Source organism: Oryx dammah, unplaced genomic scaffold (assembly GCF_014754425.2).
Source record: "Oryx dammah isolate SB20612 unplaced genomic scaffold, SCBI_Odam_1.1 HiC_scaffold_25, whole genome shotgun sequence".
Lineage (NCBI taxonomy): Eukaryota > Metazoa > Chordata > Mammalia > Artiodactyla > Bovidae > Oryx > Oryx dammah.
In genome coordinates, this window is record NW_024070209.1 from 65,266,238 (window position 1) to 65,288,281 (window position 22,044).

The following is a 22,044-nucleotide window of genomic DNA, read 5'->3' on the forward strand; positions in this document are numbered from 1 at the left end:
GGTCAGTCCTTCATGTTCAGAGTTTCTCACATTCTGTCCCCTCCTCTCTGCCAATCTATTTGGTGACAACTAACCCTGGGTGAAGAGGAGGGGTGCGGGGGCGGGGGCAGGGAGGTAAGGAGTGTGAGGGGGCCAAGGCAGGACTTTCATTTTCAAAGCATAAAAGATGAACTTCAGGCTGCCAAATCCCAAAACCTAATTGAAGCTCTGTCCTGGTTTGAGCTATTACTCAATGTTCTATGCTTTCATATTTTAAGAAAAGTTTATTATGACAAGTCAATGACAGCACTTTTAGTAGGTCAATAAATCATGGATGTATCATATCACAGAGATGACAGCTATGTAAAGCATCACAGGAAACTTGATATTATTTCAACAAAATAGCAACTAGAGCCTCTTGGCACTTACTGTAATTTTAAGTCAAGGTTTAAAAATATATTATTATTAATATTACTGAATGGGAAATTTTCTTGGATGTGGTACTGAGAAACAAAATAACTCATCACAAAGTTTTGTGTGAGAAGGAATAACATACTAAATGGGGAAGATTTCCAAAATGTTTCTTCTTGTTTTGATCTGCTGGTTATAGTCTATAATTTGCTAATATCAGGGTGGGGGAGGGGAGAAACTCAAACCAGATGAAAAATAGGATAAGAAGATTGTCAAGAGCTTTCTTTCATGGTCTCTTTCTAAGCATATGGTAAAAGAAGAGATGATAATTTTTAATAAGCTTTAGATCATAGCAGAGTAGACACAGGAGGTTGACCCAACCCTCTTTTCTTACTTTCAGAGTGGAAACTTCAAAGCAGCTGTCAGAGCTGAGGTGACAGTTGTTAGCATGAAGGGTGCAAAGGCAGCAACTTACTCCTCCTTCCAAACTGTGAACATCATCCTGTGCCAACGTGTTTTCTTCTGTTCTTTAAGGGAAGAGGGCAGTGGAATGGCAGGATTAAGAAAGTTTAATAAATCCTGATATTTGGGTAGGTCTAGAGGTTAAAGCGTCTGCCTGGAATGCAGGAGACCTGGGTTCGATCCCTGGGTTGGGAAGATCCCCTGGAGAAGGAAATGGCAACCCACTCCAGTACTCCTGCCTGGAGAATCCCATGGAGGGAGGACCCTGGTAGGCTACTGTCCATGGGGTCACAAAGAGTCAGACACGACTGAGCGATTTCACTTTCACTTTTCCCATTTTCAAAATGCTTTCACATATTTGATTTGATTTGATTCTTAAATCAACTTTATATAGGAAGCAATTTGGGCTTGGCTGTAATTCTTTTCACAAAAGGCACAGCAAGGTAAGTGACTCTCCCCAAACTACATCACTGCCCATGAGAACGGGACAATGCCCAGTCTCCCCAGCGCCAGTTCACTGCTTTTCCCACTGTATATGTTTCTCCTATTTTCCATCTGGTTTGGGTTTCTCTCTTCCCCACTCTGATATTATTAAACAATGAACCGGAACCAGAGCAAAAATATGAGAAGATGCATTTGCAATGCCTTCCCCACTTAATGTTACATTCCCTCTTACATCCAACTTTGCGACAAGTTGTTTGTTTCCAGCATCCCATCCAAGACTATGCTAGTCTCGAGTCTCTATTTCTTTTAACCGTTGTTAACCTGGTAACACTGAGATCCAGTGATTACGGCGGCCAGAGTTCCACTAATGCCTAGAGGGAGAAGTAGACCTCACATTCCTCCTCTCCAGTCCTGGCCTCAGAGCTGGCTCTTTTGCTCCAGCTTTAACCACAGTAGAAGGTGTTCCACGTGACAGAGGGCATGGTGTCCAGAATAACATCTTGGCTGGGGCCAAGAAGGGCCTGCCTTCCCTTGGCTCCCTTGGTACTAAGAAAGTATTCCAGGAGAGCTTTGTCATCCAAGTTACTCTGTTGCTGTTCAGTCGCTCAGTCATGTCTGACTGTGACCCCATGGACTGCAACTCACCTGACTTCCCTGTCCTTCACCATCTCCCAGAGCTTGCTCAAACTCATGTCTATTGAGTCAGTGATGCCATCCAAGCATCTCATCATCTGCCATCCCCTTCTCCTCCTGCCCTCAATCTTTCCCAGCATCAGGGTCTTTTCAAATGAGTCAGTTCTTCACATCAGGTGGCCAAAGTATTGGAGTTTCAGCTTCAGCATCAGTCCTTCCAATGAATATTCAGGACTGATTTCCTTTAGGATAGACTGGTTGGATCTCCTCGCAGTCCAAGGGACTCTCAAGAGTCTTCTCCAACACCACAGTTCAAAAACATCACTTCTTTGACATTCAGCTTTCTTTATAATTCAACTCTCACACCTATACATAATAACTGGAAAAACCATGGCTTTGACTAAATGGACCTTTTTGTTGGCAAAGTAATGTCTCTGCTTTGTAATATTCTGTTTAGGTTTGTCATAGCTTTTTTTCCAAGGAGCAAATATGTTTTAATTTCATGGCTGCTGTCACAGTCTGCAGTGATTCTGGAGCCCAGGTTACTCTAACAGTCATCAAACTCAGGCAGATCACTGGTTTCTACAACTTTGAAGTGGAGATGCAAAAAGAGGTATAACAGAATGAGATTTAGGCTGTCAATACACTCTGAGACAAAAACCTCCAATAATCAAAGTCAAGTAAGTCAAGCTGCTGTTCCCTCAAGTTATTCATTCCCTCAAATTGCTTTCTGTGGCTTCTTCTCCCTTCCAAAACTGCTCCAGAAAATCATTTCATATAAATATATAAATCAATTGTAAACACATATCAGCCTTGAGCTGTCATCATCCGCACCCCTGGAGGTGCTGGCACTTAAGCCCAGCATTCCCCATTCTCTAGAAACAGCCAGAGAATCCTTTGCTTGATTTTCTTTTGTGGGCCAGGCTTGGGGAACAACCTGAAATGAATTCAGCATATAACTTTCAATAGCCCTGCTGGCCAAATCCATGTCTGAACAGAGATAAACACAAATTGGCAGAGAGGTTAGGGAGCGTAGCAATCCGATTCCATCATAGCACCATCCTCCCAAGAGATCTATAAAGAAGCAGCTCTAGGTGAGGAGTGAAGAACCCAGAGAGAAAGAGGCAGCAGGAAGAAGGGACAGGGCACCGACAGGCACTAGTGGTTTAAAAATAACCATATCCCAGCAGGCAGTCTGAGTCCAGCACTGAAGCCACCATGGGACTGTGTCTGGGATATGACAGTTCTGGTGTGGGCACCACCCCTTGCACGCCATGTCAGCTGTACTATACATTTCCTTGTCTGTTTCTCTGCATGATCCATTTTTCTGTTGGTTTCTCTTTTTGCAGATCTGTGAAATGAAAATGATAACATCGGCATCACAGCCTGTTGATTTCACATGATGGGTGGGCAGGACACAGCACAGCAAAGAGGAGAAAATGCTTTGAAGTCACGCAATATGTTTTTGCTTCTAATTCTTAATAACTCTGTGACTTTGGTTATGTCACATAAGCTCCTTCAGGCTTAGACTTCTCAAAAGGGGACAAAAATGCCATCTTCAAAGGAACAGCATGTGTGTGTGTGTGTGTGTGTTTGTGTGTGTGTGCTAAGTCACTTCAGTCATGTATGACTCTTTGTGACCCCATGAACTGTAGCTTGCCAGGCTCCTCTGTCCATGGGGTTCACCAGGCAAGAATACTGCATTGGGTTGCTATTCCCTCCTCCAGGGGATCTTCCCAACCCACAGTTGAAACCTGCATCTCTTATATCCCTTGCATTGGCATGTGGATTCTTTACCACTAGCACCATGAAAACAGGGAGAAGATAAATAAGATAATGGACATAAAAGTACTCAGCACAATGCCAACTTCTAGTCAGTGCTCAATAAATGGTTAAAAACACAGGCACACTCACATATATTCTATATTTGGTCTGAGACCCCAAATAAAATTGAATATGAAGGAACTTGAAATAAAATAAAATATTCTATTATTTTATAATTTACCATAAGAAGAAACATATGCTATTCTTGTTAATATTCACCCTTTAAAAATCCAACCATTTTTTAAATGCCTGAGCTTTTAAGCATGTCCAATAGTTTTAATGTTGTTTAACTGGAGCCTATATTATACTTAATTATTGGCCCCAACCTCCTACAGTTTGTGTTAAATATTCACACCCCCAACATGCCCTTCTGGTCAAAAAAATTCTCTTTCTCTTTCTTTGACGTTGGGTTTGGTCGTATCATTTGCCTTGGCTTATCGGGGTTGGCTAAAACAACTGGAAATTGGCTTGCTCAGCAAGGTTGCCTTCTCACATATATACTAAGTCACTTCAGTCATGTCCAACTCTGTGTGACCCTATGGACTGTAGCCCATCAGACTGTCCATGGGATTCTCCAAGCAAGAATAGAGGAGTGGGTTGCCATGCCCTCCTCCAGGGGATCTTCCCAACCAAGGGATCGAGTCCACATCTCTTATGTCTCCTGCATTGACAGGCAGGTTCTTTACCACCAGCACTACTTGGAAAGCTCCAAAACAACCTTGGGAATTTATTTCCTTACAATCGCCCACTTAAAGGCCAGTGCATCACTGGATGTGGCCTCCCAGGTTTCTCTGTCCATAGAGTTCTCCAGGCAAGAATACTGGAGTGGGTAAGCCATTCCCTACTCCAAGGAATCTGCCCAGTCAGGGATTGATCCCAAGTCTCCTGTATTGCAGGTAGATCCTCTTAAGTGCGGCCATAAAAATCGCTTCCTGGAGCTGCAAATTCCAGAATGACAAAAGACACAGGAAACAGACTTGAACCCGGACATAGACTAGGCCACACCCAGCTGAGCCTGGACCAGCCAACCAACACATATGTAAGTAAGAAATAAACATTTATTTCTGTATGCCCCTAGATTTTGTGGTAGTTTTCTATGAGTCATATTGAGGCAATAGCTGATGGGTGAAAACAAAATAGCTCACCATTAGGGGTAGGAAGGGAGAATGCTGGCCTTCCAGATGTGTCTGCCCCACCTGAAACTTCTGCACCGAGTGGCAGGAATAGAAGCCACTGGAGAAACAGGGTCCTCTGATGCCCTCCTGGCTGAGGGGAGTGGGGAAAGCTGATTTATTTTCTGATGATTTTCCCACAGCCCTGGACCCATCTCCACCATTCTGTTCTGTGGCTCTTGTCTCCACCTTAGTCAAAAAAGGATAAAACATGGACTCTGAAGAATCAAGAGCCATACAAAACAAATTAAGGCTTTTTGAAAGTAGCTGGGATCCTATATAATCCTTATAAATTGTGAGTCACCGTGCTGTACGCTTGAAAGGTATATCAGACCATAAATCAACTAAATCTCAATTCTTAAAAAAAATAACAGTAGCTGGGATCGAGTGATAAGAGGGACTGAGAAAATGCAAAGACAAAATTGTAAGGGTGACAGAATCTATTTTCAGTTTCACTCCTACTGTTCAGGAACTCAGGATGTCTCTCCATCAAACAGCCAAATCTGCCCAGGAAAGAGTCCAGTATCACTTGTTTAAACCTTGGTTAAATGTAAATCTATATCACTCCTCCTAGGGCTATTTTGTTACCAAGGCTATATTTAGTGGAATAAAATGGTTTTCTGGTTAAAAAAAAAAAAAGAGAGAGAGAGAGAGAAATCAGGAACTACAATAAGGATGGGGAAGTTATTTACTGATTTTCTTAGGGGATGAAAGGAAAAATCACTCTAAATCCTGACAGTATGCCACACATAGCCACCTTTGAGAAGATGATCCAAAAATTGAAGGTAATAACACAGCATTGCATATATCCAAGGTACACTTTAAAGGGTAATAAATACTTCAGCAATATATTTCAAAGATGATCATTTTGAAGATGTGTAACTGAAACACAGAAAAAAAAATGGAAGTGATGGCTATCAAACAACTGTAAAAGTCCTTGTACTCTAGAACACACTGTAAGAGGCTAGGACAGGTAAAAGCTATCATCTTCTGTATCATCTTTAATTCCAGAAGACTTCAGAGAATAGAGCTTTCAGAAAACTGGTGACCGGAAATCTACCAGGCAAGCCTGTTAAATCTAACATCATAAATGCAAATATATTTAACCAGTGATATTAACCAGCATCTGGCTCTTCCTTTCTGTTGGCCATGTCTAGGGCCATGTCATATCACACTCAAGGCATTACTGGGATCCAGAGAGAATGAAAAACATTGCCCTTAAGATATATACACTGAAAAAGAGATATCAACAGTTAATTCCTTTACCCCAGGGTGATCCAGGAGTGAAGCCCAGAGAACAGCCTATACCTGCTGATTCCTTTCCACAAGCAGTGGATGTACTGATGACTACGTAAGACCTCACAACTCAAGGAACCTCTCAGTCACCAGTGATCAGTCAAGATCTAATAAACAGATATGGACGACAGCTGTGGGAAAATGAGTTATACCAAACTGTGTGAAAATGGACTGGGTCAAAGTAATGATATGGCCAGCTTTGTCCCTGTTCTCAAAAAGTCTTTGGAATGAAGAATGAACCAATGAATGAGTCAATTTGCACATGAGTGGCTGACTTTGAGGCAAAGCCAAGCATTTCCATTGTGAACAGTGTAGAAAGTAGCCCTGAACCCACTCACATAAGACCCCAGAAACAGAATCCACTTAAATGAAACATGCCTTTTGGTTTTAATGCGATCTTTTATTCATAAGCTACAGAGAAAGAAAGCTTAAGGTTTATATTTATACTAGGATTAATCCTCCGGCTCATGAATTGAAGAAAACAAAATAGGTCAACAACTCAAAATTGCCTTCCTTGAAAAAAAAAAGCACATGCAGAGGTGGGTGTTGGGCTAGAAAAGTTGTGGTGCTCTATAATGTTGTTGAAAGTCACGTCTCTGCGAGTGGAAGAAACATTCTAGATGTAGAAAGTGAATTTTCATGAAAATATGCACTCCCTGGGGATTTTAACATCTTGGACTTCCCACGCTGTGCTGGGGAAGTGAAAACTTGTGAGGAGCAAAACATCAGGGAATTTTTATTTGCAGCCATAAGTTATCCCATATGGCTGGAGAGTGATTTCTTATACGATGGATAGGAACTTGAATTAACTTGGCTGTTTATTGTAAAAAGAAAGCAGAGATGGGTGGGCTGGCCTTCTGTGTCATACTAAGGCCTGTTGTAAAGGCAGCAGCAAATCATCTCAAACCACAATAGTCTTTGGTGGCTGAAAAATTATGGCAAGAGTGACAGTGGGATAAAGCAATAGGATAGCAGGGAGAAGAAAAAAATGGAAAAGCAATGTAAGTGATTACCAGCCAATAGGCAATACATGGTAATAAATACCAAGACAAGGGAGAAAGGAAATGAGGGGAGAGGAAGTAGGTGTTGGGAGGATCATTCAAAGGCAAAGAAGGAGCATTTAGGCAAGATGTAAAATACAGGTGGAGGAGATCCTTGACTATTTCAGAGGAAAATCAAGGCAGTATAAAAAATAAGACAAGCAAAGGTGCAGAATGAACACAAGATAAGTTATATAAGACATTGAAACAAATAAGACATTTACATAAAGAACAAGGGTTCAAAGAAATGGCAAGGGAAATTTACTGCCAGAAGAAGCAAAAAAAAAAACAAAAAAAAAAACGAATACTCTGCCTGAGTGTTCACAGAGAACAGGACAGATCCCAAAAACAAGCATAAATTTCCAGAAGAAGCAAGAAGAAATATTTAAGAATCTCAAGATCAATAGTGGAACCAGTCATCAAGAAATTTCCATGTTTCCAAACCTCAGAAAACTCCAGAGTCAGAAATGGCCTCCAGCCCAGGGCCTGAAGGGAAATGGTAGAACTGGTTTCTGGCACCTTCTTGCAGGGCTTTTGCAAAACTAGAAAGGGAAAGGCAAGTGAAGCCCAAGGCAGGCAATTTGATAGCTACTGGGGATGACCCATGAGCCGTCCTTGGGTGACCATGTGATGAAGCCTAAATGGAGATGGAGGTTAACACCCAACTCCCTCATGACTGGCATTTTCCCTTTGAAAAGCAGTTGTCAGTACGGGCTGGTGTCAGTAATAAAATGGCTGGTATTTGGACACCCTCCCAAGGCCAGTTGTTGTCACCCCGGCCTTTAGCAATGGCATCAACAAACTGTTGACTAAGTGATCACAGTGCCTTTTGACCCTGAGCTACGAGAAGTTATCTCTGACGTGTTTCCAGGGAGAAAGATCAACAAAACGAGCAAGAGAAAAAAGCAAGGAGTCTCTGGGGAATCCAACTCATGGCTGAGGCTGTGTACTAAACTCACTCTTCACTCACGTCACATTCTCTATCCCAACTGTCTTCATGTCTCACTCTTAAATTTCTTTCATTTTTTTAATTAAAATTTGTATTGGACTATAGTTGATTTACAATGTTGTGTTAGTTTCTGCTGTACAGCAAAGTGAATCGGTTATACGTATACACATGTCCACTCTTTTAAAGATTCTTTTCCCATATAGGCCATTACAGAGTATTGAATAGAGTTCCCTAGGCTATACAGTAGGTTCTTACTAGTTATCTGTTTTATATATAGTACTGTGTATATCCCAGTCTTCCAATTTATCCCTCCACACTCTTTCCTCCTTGGTAGCCATAAATTTATTTTCTACACCTGTGACTCAATTTCTCTTCTGCGTATAGGTTCATTTGTGTCATTTTTTTTTTTAGATTACACGTATAAGCAATATCATATGAGGGGTGTCTTTCTCTGTCTGACTTACTTCACTCTGTATGACGATCCCTAGGTCCATACATGTCACTATAAATGGCATTAATTCATTCTTTTTTATTACTGAGTACTATTCCCTTATATATATATATACTGTATCTTTATCCACTCATCTCTCGATGGACGTTTAGGTTGTTTATGTCCTGGCTATTGTAAATAATGCGGCAATGAACACTGGAGAGCATGTATCCTTTTGAATTATGATTTTCTCTGGATATATGCCCAGGAGGAGGATTTCTGGATCATATGGTAGCTACATTTTCAGTTTTTTAGGAATCGCCATACTGTTCTCCATAGTCACTATACCAATTTACATTTCCACTATTAGCATAAGAAGGTTCCATTTTCCCTTCATCCTCTCCATATTTATTATTTGTAGACTTTTTGATGCTGGCCATTCTGACAGTGTGAGGTGATACCTCATTGTAGTTTTGGTTTGTGTTTCCCTCTTCCCTGATAGCTCAGTCAGTAAAGAATCTTCCTGCAATGCAGGGGACCTTGGTTTGATTCCTGGGTTGAGAAAATCTGCTGCAGAAGGGATAGGCTACCCACTCCAGTATTCTTGGGCTTCCCTTATGGCTCAGCTGGTAAAGAATCTGCCTGCAATGCAGGAGACCTGGGTTCAATCCCTGGGTTGGGAAGACCCCCTGGAGAAGGGAAAGGCCACCCACTTCAGTGTTCTGGTGTGGAAAATCCCATAGACTATACAGTCCATGGGGTTGCCAAGAGTCGGACACAACTGAGTGACTTTCACTTTCAATAATTAGTGATGTTGAGCATCTTGTCATGTGCCTTTTGGCCATCTGTATGTCTTTGGAGAAATGTCTTTTCAGATCTTCCACCCATTTTTTATTAGGTTGTCTTTTTTTAAATATATTGAGCTGCATGAACTGCTTGTTTTACTCTACTGTAAAGATCTTTGCTAGTTGCCTTAAATGTTGTTTGAATATAACCGAGAAAGTAAGAAGGCTTGAAGAAAGAAGAGAAAAGAAGAAAGAGGCAAAATGGGGAGGAAAGGGATGAGGAAGAAACTGTGAGTTCATTTCTCAGGAGAGATGATGCAGCAAAAGAAAAAAAGCATTGTCTAAGTGGGGAAGAAAAATGGGTTGAGAAAAGAAAAAGATCTAAGAATTCAGGAAATGATGTAACAAGGTGGGGTTGAAAAATGGAAGAGTACACTAAACTGTAAGAAATGAAGAAAGGATTTGAAATAGAAGTCAATTATTAGCAGACTTACTTTTGGCTTTGAAGAGAGTCCTAGGAGACAAGTCACTAAGCTTGTGAGAGAGGAAAGGAGCTAGGCATGAAACCAAAACATCAAGCAAGGAGAAAGAAAGAAATTTAGGGGTAGTCCCAAGAGCTTAGCATCTTATAAGGTGGGTGTCTTATAAGTGAAATTTCACAACACCACTGAGTCTGTAAACACCAAAAGCTACTCTCTGGGAAAGCACACACACACACACACACACACACACGCACACACGCACACACCTTACCATAAACACATGCACATGGACACCCAATATAATACACACACACACACACACATATTCATCAAAATAAACCCATTTTGGCTCCCTTTCTGAAACAAAGATGAGTGATCTAAGAAAGTTGCTAGTGGGAGACACAGATTTTTCTAATATTCTAGTTATTTGACTCCATAAAATTTAACATCCACAATTATGAATTGAACACAAGAGTGATTATAATTCTACATACAGATAAATGATAATGGCTTTAAAAGATACCTTATTTACTAATTTGATAAAAAAAATTCTTAGCTTAAACTTAGAGCTCACCAATAAGGAAAATAGTTCATAAATCCTGTCAGTTATTAAATTTCATAAAATTTCAGAATTGAAAGTGAAGATTGATGGGGTCACGTAGGTCATTTCCCCATTCAAATATGCTTCAGTTCCTTAGTATATGTGAGAATATGCATAGTTTTCATGTTGATTAAAGTCAAATAATATCCTGGATGTTATGTTTTTCCTCTTCTCCATGTGGCCTTGTTCCTAGCACAGTGCTCAGTCAGAATCATCTATGTCTACTCCTTTATTTTCTGATCTTCAATGTGAAGTAAAGATCAGGAAAGTTTCACTCTGATTTTGTAATTAGGCAAATGGAGTCCATGAGGAAGGAACCATGTGAAATTCATGTCAACTAAATTAGAACAAGAAAAGGGTTACCCCATCACCTAATGAAAAAGAAATCTGTTTATTGTAGGTGATGAAACATAAACTGAGTCTGGAAACAAAGTCTCCAAGATGTCTTCCTTCCCCTCTAAGTCTCCCCATGCACCAGCCCACACAAGAGCACAGAGTACTTGCTGAAGGTGGGTAATCCTTGCTAATAATTTTATAATTTTTTATAAAATATAAAAATTTTCAAATGTATAGTCTTTTATTCCCTAGCCAACATTCCAAATCTCTCTGTGAGGATGATCTACGTTTTGTGAAAATAAAATAGTTCTGACAACACTGTTCCCTCTGCTCAGGTGCAGAAGCCTGGTCACTTGAAACCGGACATGGCTCTCCAATTCATCTCAGTCCTCATTTAGTTGTCTACTTGGCTCCTTGTAGTACCTTGAGTTTTTGACATCTGTGCTGAAGAAAGCATTGTTGTTGATGCCATTTACTTGCTAAGTCATGTCTGACTCTTTTGCTACCCCATGGACTGTAGCCTAACAGGCTCTTCTGTGCATGGGATTTCCCAGGCAAGAATTTTGGAGTGGTTTGCCGTTTCCTTTTCCAAGGGATCTTCCTGATCCAGGGATCAGATCTGCGTCTCTCGCATTGTAAGAGGATTCTTTACCACTGAGCCACTAGGTAAGCCTGTGAAGAAAGCATAAAAATCCCTAAACACGCCACTCAGTCTTTCAAAACAATGATCAGTATTCTGACCTGCTTCTCTGAGAAGACAGAGAGCAGAGGACAAGTCGAAATCATCCAGCCAAGCCTGGTACTTCATATATATTTATGAACAATAGAGCTACAGAACCAGATGACAGGGCTTAATTAGCCCCTGCCTCACTCTAAATTACAGAATAAAGTAGACTTCTGGTTTTTGACATTCTTTGACAAATGAGATTAAGAATTACATTATTCCCCTTTTTTTTTAACTTAACTACTTATGTTCTTCCCTTATTTTATTGTTGTTTTCCTCATTATAGTATCTTAAACTTGATGTTGATAATCTTACTAATAATTATAATTATATTATGAAACATTTACTTTCTAATGTCTTCTTTCAAATACTCAATATATATTTTACTATGACTTTACCAAAGATTATATGGATAAACTAATTTGTTATGATGTTGGCATTTTTCAGCATTTACCTTGAAAAATAACACTGGGTCTTTTGAATGTAATGACCTGAAATTTCTAGAAGTAATTTGATGATTTATTTTAATTATTATCAAGTAGAAGGATGATAAACAAAACTGAAACTCCTTACTTCATTAGGATGTCTCATTCTGTACCCACAGGGAAAACAACAGATGAAGTATCTGGGCCCTGACCCATGGTAACCTGACTGCCAGCAAGGCAAGCACTGGTTAGAAAAGGTCATACATTGGAGTCTCAGGATCTATAAGCCAAAAATAGCACAAGGCACTGAAAAAAGAGGAGTTTTTTTTTTTAACTTACAAAGGTGAGATATGAATTCAGTGTAACCACATGCTTCTCATATAGTACAGATTCTTTTATTCAAAATTTAAATGTGTATTCTTATGATAGAACAAGTTTTATTATAAAAAGGCTGCAAACCAAAATGGCTCATAACTCTTTTACAAACATAACTTTTCTACCCTGCCTTCACCGCAAACACACATATCCTAAAGTGGGCTGTAGACAAGACAGACAACAAGATTTGCAGGGCCTTGTGCAAAAGAAGAATGCCAGACTCCAGGTTCAAAAATGATTAAGAATTCAAGATGGTGACTGTGGAGCATTAACTCAAGGGAGAAGCCCTTCTGAGCTCGGTAATGTATACAATTACCCAGGTCACCTGCCCATGAAACCAGCCCTGGGTGCAAGGAAGACGTTTTGAAAGCTTTGGGAAAAAAGTAATCCCTCCTTTCAAAGATATAAAAGCCAGTTAGCCATTCTTTCTAGATCCTTGTATCCAGTCTTAGGGAAGACAACATCCATTCTTGAGAACAGAGCCTGGGGCTACAAAAGAGAACCAACCAACAACTGATGACCCCACATGGACCCATCATTACTGCCCCAAGTCTGTTGTTTACGCTAGGGTTCACACTTGGTGTGGTGCATGCTATTGATTTGGACAGATATACCCACCATTATAATATGCTTCAGAGTAGTTTCATTGCCCTAAAAACACCTCTGTGCCCTACCCTACACTCCTCCTTCCCTCCAACACTTGCCAATCACTGATTTTTTTTATCATCTCCATAGTGTTGCCATTTCTAGAATGTCATAGAGCTGGAATCTTATAGTATGTGGCCTTTATATTTTATTTATTAAAGCTTATTTTAATCTGGACCATATTTAAGATCTTCATTGAATTTGTTACTCTATTGCTTATTTTATGTTTTGGTTTTTTGACTCCAAGGTATGTGGGATCTTAGGTCCCTGACAAGGGATGAAACCTGCACCACCTACATGGGAAAGCAAAGTCTCAAGCCAGAGAAATCCCTATGTGACTTTTTAAAATTGAGTTCTTTATTTACCAATATACATTTTAGATTTCTCAATGACTTGATAGCACATTTCTTTTTTTTTTTTTTTTTTAGTGCTGCATAAATTTGCAAGTTTGGATCTGCCACAGGTTAATTATCCATTCACCCACTCAGGGATATCTTTGCTTCCAAATTTTGGCAGTTCTGAATGGAGCTGCTATAAACATCAAAATAAAAATGAGAGAGAGAGCACATTAACCATCCCTCCAGGTAACTTTCTCGGTGTTACCTCCACCCCTGCATCCTGAGGGGCACTTTTGCTTCCTCCCCAGAGGAGGGAAGACTTGCTCAGGCATGAACCCTTTGGGCCCCCATAGTGAGCACATGAATAAGTAACTAAGGCTGAATTTCAATAGGACTGCCTGCACCTTTTTAACCTCAGGGCAGATTTATGTTCTTTCAGTTCAGTTCAGTCCAGTTCCGTTGCTCAGTCCTGTCAGACTCTTTGTGACCCCATGGACTGCAGCACACCAGGCTTCCCTGTCCATCACTGACTCCCAGAGCCTGCTCAAACTCATGTCCCTCAAGTCGGTGATGCCACCCAACCATCTCATCCTCTGTTGTCCCCTTCTCCTCCTGCCTTCAGTCTTTTCTAGCATCAGGGCCTTTTCTAATGATTCAGTTCTTTGCATCAGGTGGCCAAAGTATTGGAGATTCAGTTGAAGTTCCTTAGGGGAGTTTGAATTTAAAATGTCAAATCCCTTTCTTTGAGAAGGGGAAGCCCACTAAAAGGAGGAAAACAAGGGCAGTGAATTCCTCTTTAGAAAAGCATGGAATAGCTCTTCCAAAAGGGCTCTTAGCACAGCAAAGCAAAAGAACCCAGATCCAATGGGTCAACAAGGCAGGGAGGATAGGTTAGCTTAGCACCCTGAAGGATGCTGCCTTGGTAACAACTGAAACTGGTGGAGAAATTCTAAGAATAGAGCCTCAGGCATTTTGTGGACAAGGTTTTGGAAGATCAGGCTTTGTGGAAACTGTAGCATCAGCTCTTGGCAGGGACGTGCAAGGTCTGGTGCCATTTCCCAATTGAACCTAATTGTGTGTTTCCATAGAACATTCTAGTTATTCCTTGGACTTAGCCTACCTGGTCACTTCTTAGCTCTGAGAAATTTATACAACAGAATTTCAGGTGCAGGCAGGTGTCTTGGTATTGTGTTTGGGGGTTTTAGGCTGGCATTGGCCAGGGAAGCAAGATAACTGGGTTCTGACACCAATGGGCTTATGTGACCTTGAGGCAATGCCCAGCACCTTCAAACATAACTTCTAAGCTTCATCAGCCAAGAACCTGGGAGAACTTGATTAAATCAGAAAGTTGGCTCCTCTTAAGAGCCCTGGGGTAAGAGGGTAACTGGTGAAGGATCAGGTCCGGGCTATACCCCACTTTAGTTCCAACAAGTGAAGCTCCCTGATTTTCTTTCATTTTATTCCCCCACTAGGGCACAGAGGTGACACAGAGGACAGCCCCACCATGTTCCATTTGGGTTCCACTAGCTCTGACACCAGTTTCCAGGGTCTCATCCCAGTCCCACCTCTTCCTAACTGAGTGACCTCACATGTGTTTTGGAACATCTATGCCTCCGTTCCTTTGTTTGGAAAGTAAAAATGATCACACTATCTACATTGTGAGTTTTTGTGCAGCCTGAGGTCAAATGTGTAAAATATTTAGCTCACTCCCAAGTTTCTAGGACAAGCTCAACAAATGTTAATTATAATAATCCTGTCGGATGAAGAATTCCACAGCAAAAGAAGGGCTGATAAAACACTGGACCTGATATCTTTAAAGTTCTCTCTAGGACTAAGGCTTCCCAGGTGGTGCAGTGGTAAAGAATCTACCTACCAATGCAGGAGATGCAATGGACACGTGTTTGATCCCTGGGTCAGGAAGATCACCTGGAGGAGGAAATGACAGCCCACTCCAGTATTCTTGCCTGGAAAATTCCATGGAAGAGGAGCAGGCGGGCAACAGTCCATGGGGTCACAAAGAGTTGGACACAACTGAGTGACTAAGCACAGCACAGGACTGAATTTCCATGGTTTTTCTACCTTTTGCCCCTTGTTGTATTTATCCTTTCACTCCCACCCTACAAAAGCCTTGGAGATGAACCAAAGTCAAACAGGAATCTTTGCTTGGATATGGGTGATGGTAATGGCAGAGGGAGAACAGTGGGCGTGTCCAGTAATTTCAAGTGTTCCTGGAAATGCTATCAGAAAGCCTGGGATCATGGGATTTCTCCTGGCCTGTTTTAGTGGGTGTAACTGAACCCTTCCTTCTGGGAGAGAACTGTGATGGCCTCTTGTCTCTGTAAGAGCAAGGCCTAAATCTCTAATTACCTCTGCAGACAACAATGCTAAAGCCAGTGGCAACACCATCACAAAGAAAAAAACTTAGGCCGAAGCCAGAGCAATAGCTAAGGCCTTGCAGAATCCATATAATTTATGTCCACTCCACGGCGCCAATTCACAAACGACCTCTCAGCTGGCAGTTCCCTTCCCCGGCTTTTGCCTTCCACCTGCTTAGTGAGAAAACAGCCGCCGATGACAGGAGTCCAGGATAAATCTGTCAGTGAGACTTACAGGACAAAATCTCCTGAGAAAGGCTTGAGGAATCCAGAAAATAAATCTCTGTGTCCCAAACAGTAGCAAGGTTACTCAAGTTTATTATGTCTCCTTTTAACCCCTCGGGTATGGGCTTTATTGACTATAATTATCACCAACCTCAGATGACACCAAGTAGCATCCTGTCTCTTGCTACCACAAGGACTGCCCCACACAGACCTGCTTCCTGGGGAACAGACTCAAACACAGCAGGTTTTAGACAAGGGGTCACGGTTATCTTCTATCTGACAGGTAAGTTGGATGCTTCATGCTTCGGATATTTCAGGAAGGGGCTGGACATTGACAAAGGAAGTCAGGCATTTAGCATAGCTGGAAAAGGATTTCAAGTGACTTAGAAGACAAGAGGGTAGCAGGGTCACAGGCTACAAGATAAGAGAAGTTCCAGAGCTGTCATCCAAGCCTGCAGACTTGACCACAAATCCACAGTGATTCCAAAAGAGGTCTGAGGACACCCTGAAAAGTTTGACCCTGTCTTTTAGAAACCCCTTCAGTTTCCTCCTTTGGATATCAAGGGCACTTCCAGCAATATCCAAGCTGCAGGACCTGTGAAAGTTAGCAAACGATAAGAGATCCTCCAAAGGCTACACCAGTTAGACAAGCAAGGAAAGGGTGGAAGAGTGGAGGGGATTTAAGGTTCCCTACTGCCCAGGAGATAAAAACCTGACTCCTACACTTGACCCTCAAGGGTCTACCCAACAAAGCCAGCTTTCTCTGGCCAACTTTGCCATCAGGACCACCCCGATGCAGCTCCAAAGTTACAGTTGCAGGCACCAAGGGGACCTCAGGGTTGGCACAAGGGACCACAGTTTCTGATACACTACGGTTGTCTTGACTTCCCTGGTGGCTCAGACGGTAAAGCGTCTGTCTACAATGTGGGAGACCTGGGTTCGATCCTTGGGTCGGGAAGATCCCCTGGAGAAGGAAATGGCAATCCACTCCAGTGCTATTGCCTGGAAAATCCCATGGACAGAGGAGCTTGGTAGGCTACAGTCCATGGAGTCGCAAAGAGTCGGACACGACTGAGAGACTTCACTTTCACTTTCACTATGGCTGTCTTACATATTATATACATATATATGTCTTACGTGTGTGTGTGTATATATATATATATACACACATATATATGTTATATGTATATATGTCTTCAGTTCAGTTCAGTTCAGTTGCTTAGTCGTGTCCGACTCTTTGCAACAACATGAATTGCAGCACACCAGGCCTCCCTGTCCATCACCAACTCCCGGAGTTCACTCAGATTCATGTCCATCGAGTCAGTGATGCCATCCAGCCATCTCATCCTCTGTCGTCCCCTTCTCCTCTTGCCCCCAATCCCTCCCAGCATCAGAGTCTTTTCAGATGAGTCAGCTGTTCGCATGAGGTGGCCAAAGTATTGGAGTTTCAGCTTTAGCATCAGTCCTTCCAAAGAAATCCCAGGGCTGATCTCCTTCAGAATGGACTGGTTGGATCTCCTTGCAGTCCAAGGGACTCTCAAGAGTCTTCTCCAACACCACAGCTCAAAAGCATTAATTCTTCGGCGCTCAGCCTTTATATATAAATATAACTGCTAGTGTTCGTGTGAAGCCCATAGGATTACAGTTCCTTTAGAAATATTACTGAACTTTTGCTTGCTTTTAGTACTGATGAGCAATTACTTTCCTGTAGAAGTTTTGTGTTTTTTCTAATATAAAAAAATCCCCCTTGAGAAGTGGGGGTCCTACAGTCTACATGGACCCATTTCTTCAGTTAGGCAATCTCTTGTCTGACATCTTTCTCTCTCCCAGGGTCCAATAGAAATTTAATGCAAGCCACAAATGAAATTTTAAACTTTCTAATGGCCACTTTTTAAGAAAATAAAAAGTAAACAGGAAAATTTATTTTCATAATATAATTTAATATATCCAAGTTAATAACATTTCAACATGTAATCAATACCTTCAAAATTATTAATGAGATGTTCCACCTTTTTCATATTTTCAATTGGGGTACACTTAATTTATAATATGTTAGTTTCAAGAGGACAACTAAGTGAAGTTATATGTATATATGCTTAGTTTCTCACTTGTCCGACTCTTTGGGCCCCATGGACTATAGCCCACCAGGCTCTTCTGTCCATGAGAATTCTTCAGGCAAGGGCAGAATACTGGAGTGGGTTACCATGCCCTCCTCCATGGGATCTTCCCAACCCAAGGATCAAACTCAGGTCTCCCACATTGCAGGCAGATTCTTTACCAGCTAAGCCACCAGCAGGGAAGCCCAAGGATACTGGAGTGGATAGCCTATCCCTTCTGCAGGGGAACTTTCCAACCCAGGAATTGAACTGGGTTCTCCTGCATTGCAGGCAGATTCTTGAGCAGCTGAGCTACTGGAGAAGTTATACTTCAAGGTCTTACTTCTTGCTGTTCCCCATGCCTTCCTCCCTTCCACACCCTTCCCCCCTTCCACACCCTTCCCCCCTCCCCCTTCTGCTCTCTCCCATTCACACTTCTCTGCCTGCCTGCAGCACAGGCAAGGGTACTAGAGTGGATTGCCATGCTCTCCTCGAAGGGATCTTCCCAACCCAGGGATCAAACCCATGTCTCATATGTCTACCTGCATTGCAGGCAGGTTCTTTACCACTAGCACCACCTGGGAAGCCCCAAGTGTTGGTCATGTATCCCCAAAAAGTTTGAAGCCTGTTCATGGCTAGTAAACATGCCTTTCATCTGTTTTCTCCTCCACAGCACTAAGCAGAATGTGGGACACACAGTAGGCTCCATGGGTACTGGCTCAATTGATTCAATTTTCATTTTCCTAGACAGTCTGCTCAATGCTAATAGAGAAGGAAGACTTTTCTTTGCCAATGAAGAACATATGACAACAAAAGAACAAAGAGATGTGATATTTTTCTCCAGGGGCCAATTTTCTCACTTTTGGATAGATGCACTTTGTCATCAAGAATATCTTGAGACTTCCCCTGACCTTATTTTACACCGCCTCAGGCTTCTCATCAGCACTCTCAGACTCCAAATATGTTTCACAAATCTATTCAAAATACTTTCCAAGGTACATTTCCATATGCCTCAAGCTTCTTCTCCATTTCAACCTCTTTGAAATAGAGAAGACATGGACCACTTTGAGGAAAATGACCAAATGGCAAGATAAAACTCTCTCTTTCCTCTTGGAGGCCTGAAGAAGAAAGGCCACAGGGATGGGGCAGCAGGCACTTACATGGGCCTGTGTCATAGACTTTAAATGCATAGCCATGGAGCTCTTGCAGGAGGTAAGGTCCACGGTGTATGGTTTGATCCAGGAACGCTTTGGAAGACTTGAAGTGAACTATGGAAGCAGGGAGAATCAGGAAACCTGACCATGAGCTATGACACATATCACAAATTCATCAGTTGGAGAAATGCCTGGAGAAAGTAGTCAGCTAAACCTGCTCTCAGCAAACATCATCCAGCACCCACCCAAGGTGAATCATGGGGCGATCTTCTTCCTGAAAGGATAAAGATCTTTCTCCTTTACTCTGACACCATTGTAAGAGTGAATGAGGGACTTCCCAGATGGTCCAGTGGTTAAGACTCTGCGCTCCCAGTGCAAGGGGCCCAGGTTCCATCGCTGATCAAGGAACTAGATCCCACATGCCACAGCTAAGAGCCCATTTGCCACAATTAAACGATCCTGCTTGCCATAGTGAAGACCTGGTGCAGACAAAATTTAAAAAAATAAATAAATAAAAGAATGAGGTGTAGGGAGGAATCTGAATAATAACTCAAAGAGATCATCTACCCATGGACTAAGTTAGAACCAGGCTACAAATTGGGAAACTATAGTTTTTCTGTACATCTCAGTGTAGGATAATAACTCTGTGACCCTGATATAGATGGATGAAGTCATGGAGTAGATGAACCTAAAACAACAATTTATGGGGTGCAGATGATATGCTTGTAGGTGGTGAATGACTTTCAGACGATGTTCACATTCTCCAGAGAATCTGTAGTCACAAAATGTACTTTAATGAAACAGCACTGGTGTTGAGTAAAGTAGACATCACATTCAAGATGGCATTCACTGAGCATTTGTGCCAGTCACTGTAGATGCTCTATTAAATAAAACCCACTTCCAAGGCATTTATAGAAGCCTGCTCTCAAGAAGGTTCTGGTGTTTGTCATGTAAATACCTTAGTGTAAACTCAATTAATGATGTACCTCTCCATCACTTGCGGTTTGTTTGTTCATGGTAGTGGTGACTGTTTACATTTTTAAGTCATTCTTAACTATAAAAGCAAAACTTTGATCTCTGCTAGAGTGACTTGCAAGTAGTAAACACCTAGCGAGCTGCCTAGTTTTCCTACCAGGAGGTCTTATTCATTCAACAAATACTGATGGTGCTAACTCTGCTCTAGATGCAAAATTAAAAGCTAGAAAGATATAAATGTTGCTCTGCCATCTCCAATCAGAAGACCCACCAGCATCTCAGATTGAATACATCATAAGAAGAGTCCATGATTCCACTCATACAAGCCCGTCTATCCCCGGTTTTCCTTATCACAGAAGATAGCAGAGCTGTGTAAGCAATGTGCTCAAGTTGGAAACCCTGACATAATCCAGTTCCTCCCTTGAACCAACACCTCCCTATGCACGTTAATGCACACACACTGACCCATATCCACATGTGCCTTGTGAAATTAACTTAACAAGGAGGCTATTAGACCCAGGTGGCTAATAATAATAATGTAGGTTGCCATCTATGCAGAATCTAAGCCTGTAAAGATTTCAAGCTTATGAAATCAGAACCTAAGGGCAACAGATCACAAACAGCCAAGTAGGCTTTACACTAGAGTCAATCAACAATTTTCTTGTTTTACCTCTGCTCTTTCTCTATAAAATGCTCTCCCCAATTCCTGTCAGTGGAGTGCTGCTGGTCACCTCTGGTTTGGTACTGCCTGATTCAAATCAGTTTTTGCTCAAATAAAACTCCTAAAAAATGTAAATGCTTCAGTTTACCTTTTAACAGCACACACACACACACACGTGTGTCCAAGGAGTTGCTCCCTTTTTGCCTGGAAAATGCCATGGACAGAGCAGTATGGTAGGCTACAGTTCATGGAGGGGCAGAGTCAGACACGACTGAGTGACTTCACTTTCACTTTCAGTTTATCTTTTAACAGTGCGCGCGCACACACACACACACACGTGTCCAAGGAGTCATTCCTTTTAGTCTAGTCTCCAAATCAGATCTTGAATCTGTAGGACACCTTTCTGAGTTCTTGGCTGAGATGCCCTGCTCCTCTGTCCATGGGATTTTCCAGGCAAGAGTGCTGGAGTGGGGTGCCATTGCCTTCTCCAATAAAAGATTAACAAGATGTAAAGCAACAGAATTTTGTTAACGTATATACTCCATGGATACATGGAAGATACCCAGAAACAATGAATAAACTCGCCAAAATGGTCCAAGTCACCACCTTGAGCTCAAGACAAAAGAAAGGAGGTCAGTTACTTGAGAGGTGACCAGAAAAAGCACAGGAAGCAAGGGTATGGTTGTTATGCAGATTGAAGTGGGTGCCTTCATCACTAATATGTGTTTCTAGTGATTTAAAGTCATTCACTTGGGACAGGGAGGGAGGCAGCCTTATAAATTGAGATTTCCTTCATAAGTCAAGTTTTTCCTTAAAAAAGGATAACTTCTATTGTTTTCACTACTGTTTTCTACTGTTTTCACTTCTATTGTTTTCTCCTGTGACTGCCGGCTCTCAAGAACAACCAGCTCAAAATAAATCGCATGTCAAAGAAACTTATTTGGGGTGGTGTATTCTGCTCTTTGAATCTGTGCTCCGCTGTCTGTGCCCGTTAGCACTGCCGTCTCTCCACCAGAGTCCAGATAGACTCTGGACAGCTTCTTAGACAGCGTCTGCTGCTTCTACACCTGCTTCTTCCAGTGCACACAGATCTCACCATTCAAATCAGCAGTCAGATCGCCTCATTCTCCTGCTTAAACCCTCACTGGCTTCCCAGGTAAAATGGAATACTATCCCAACTCCATCCCCTCCCTCATTTACCCTGCTT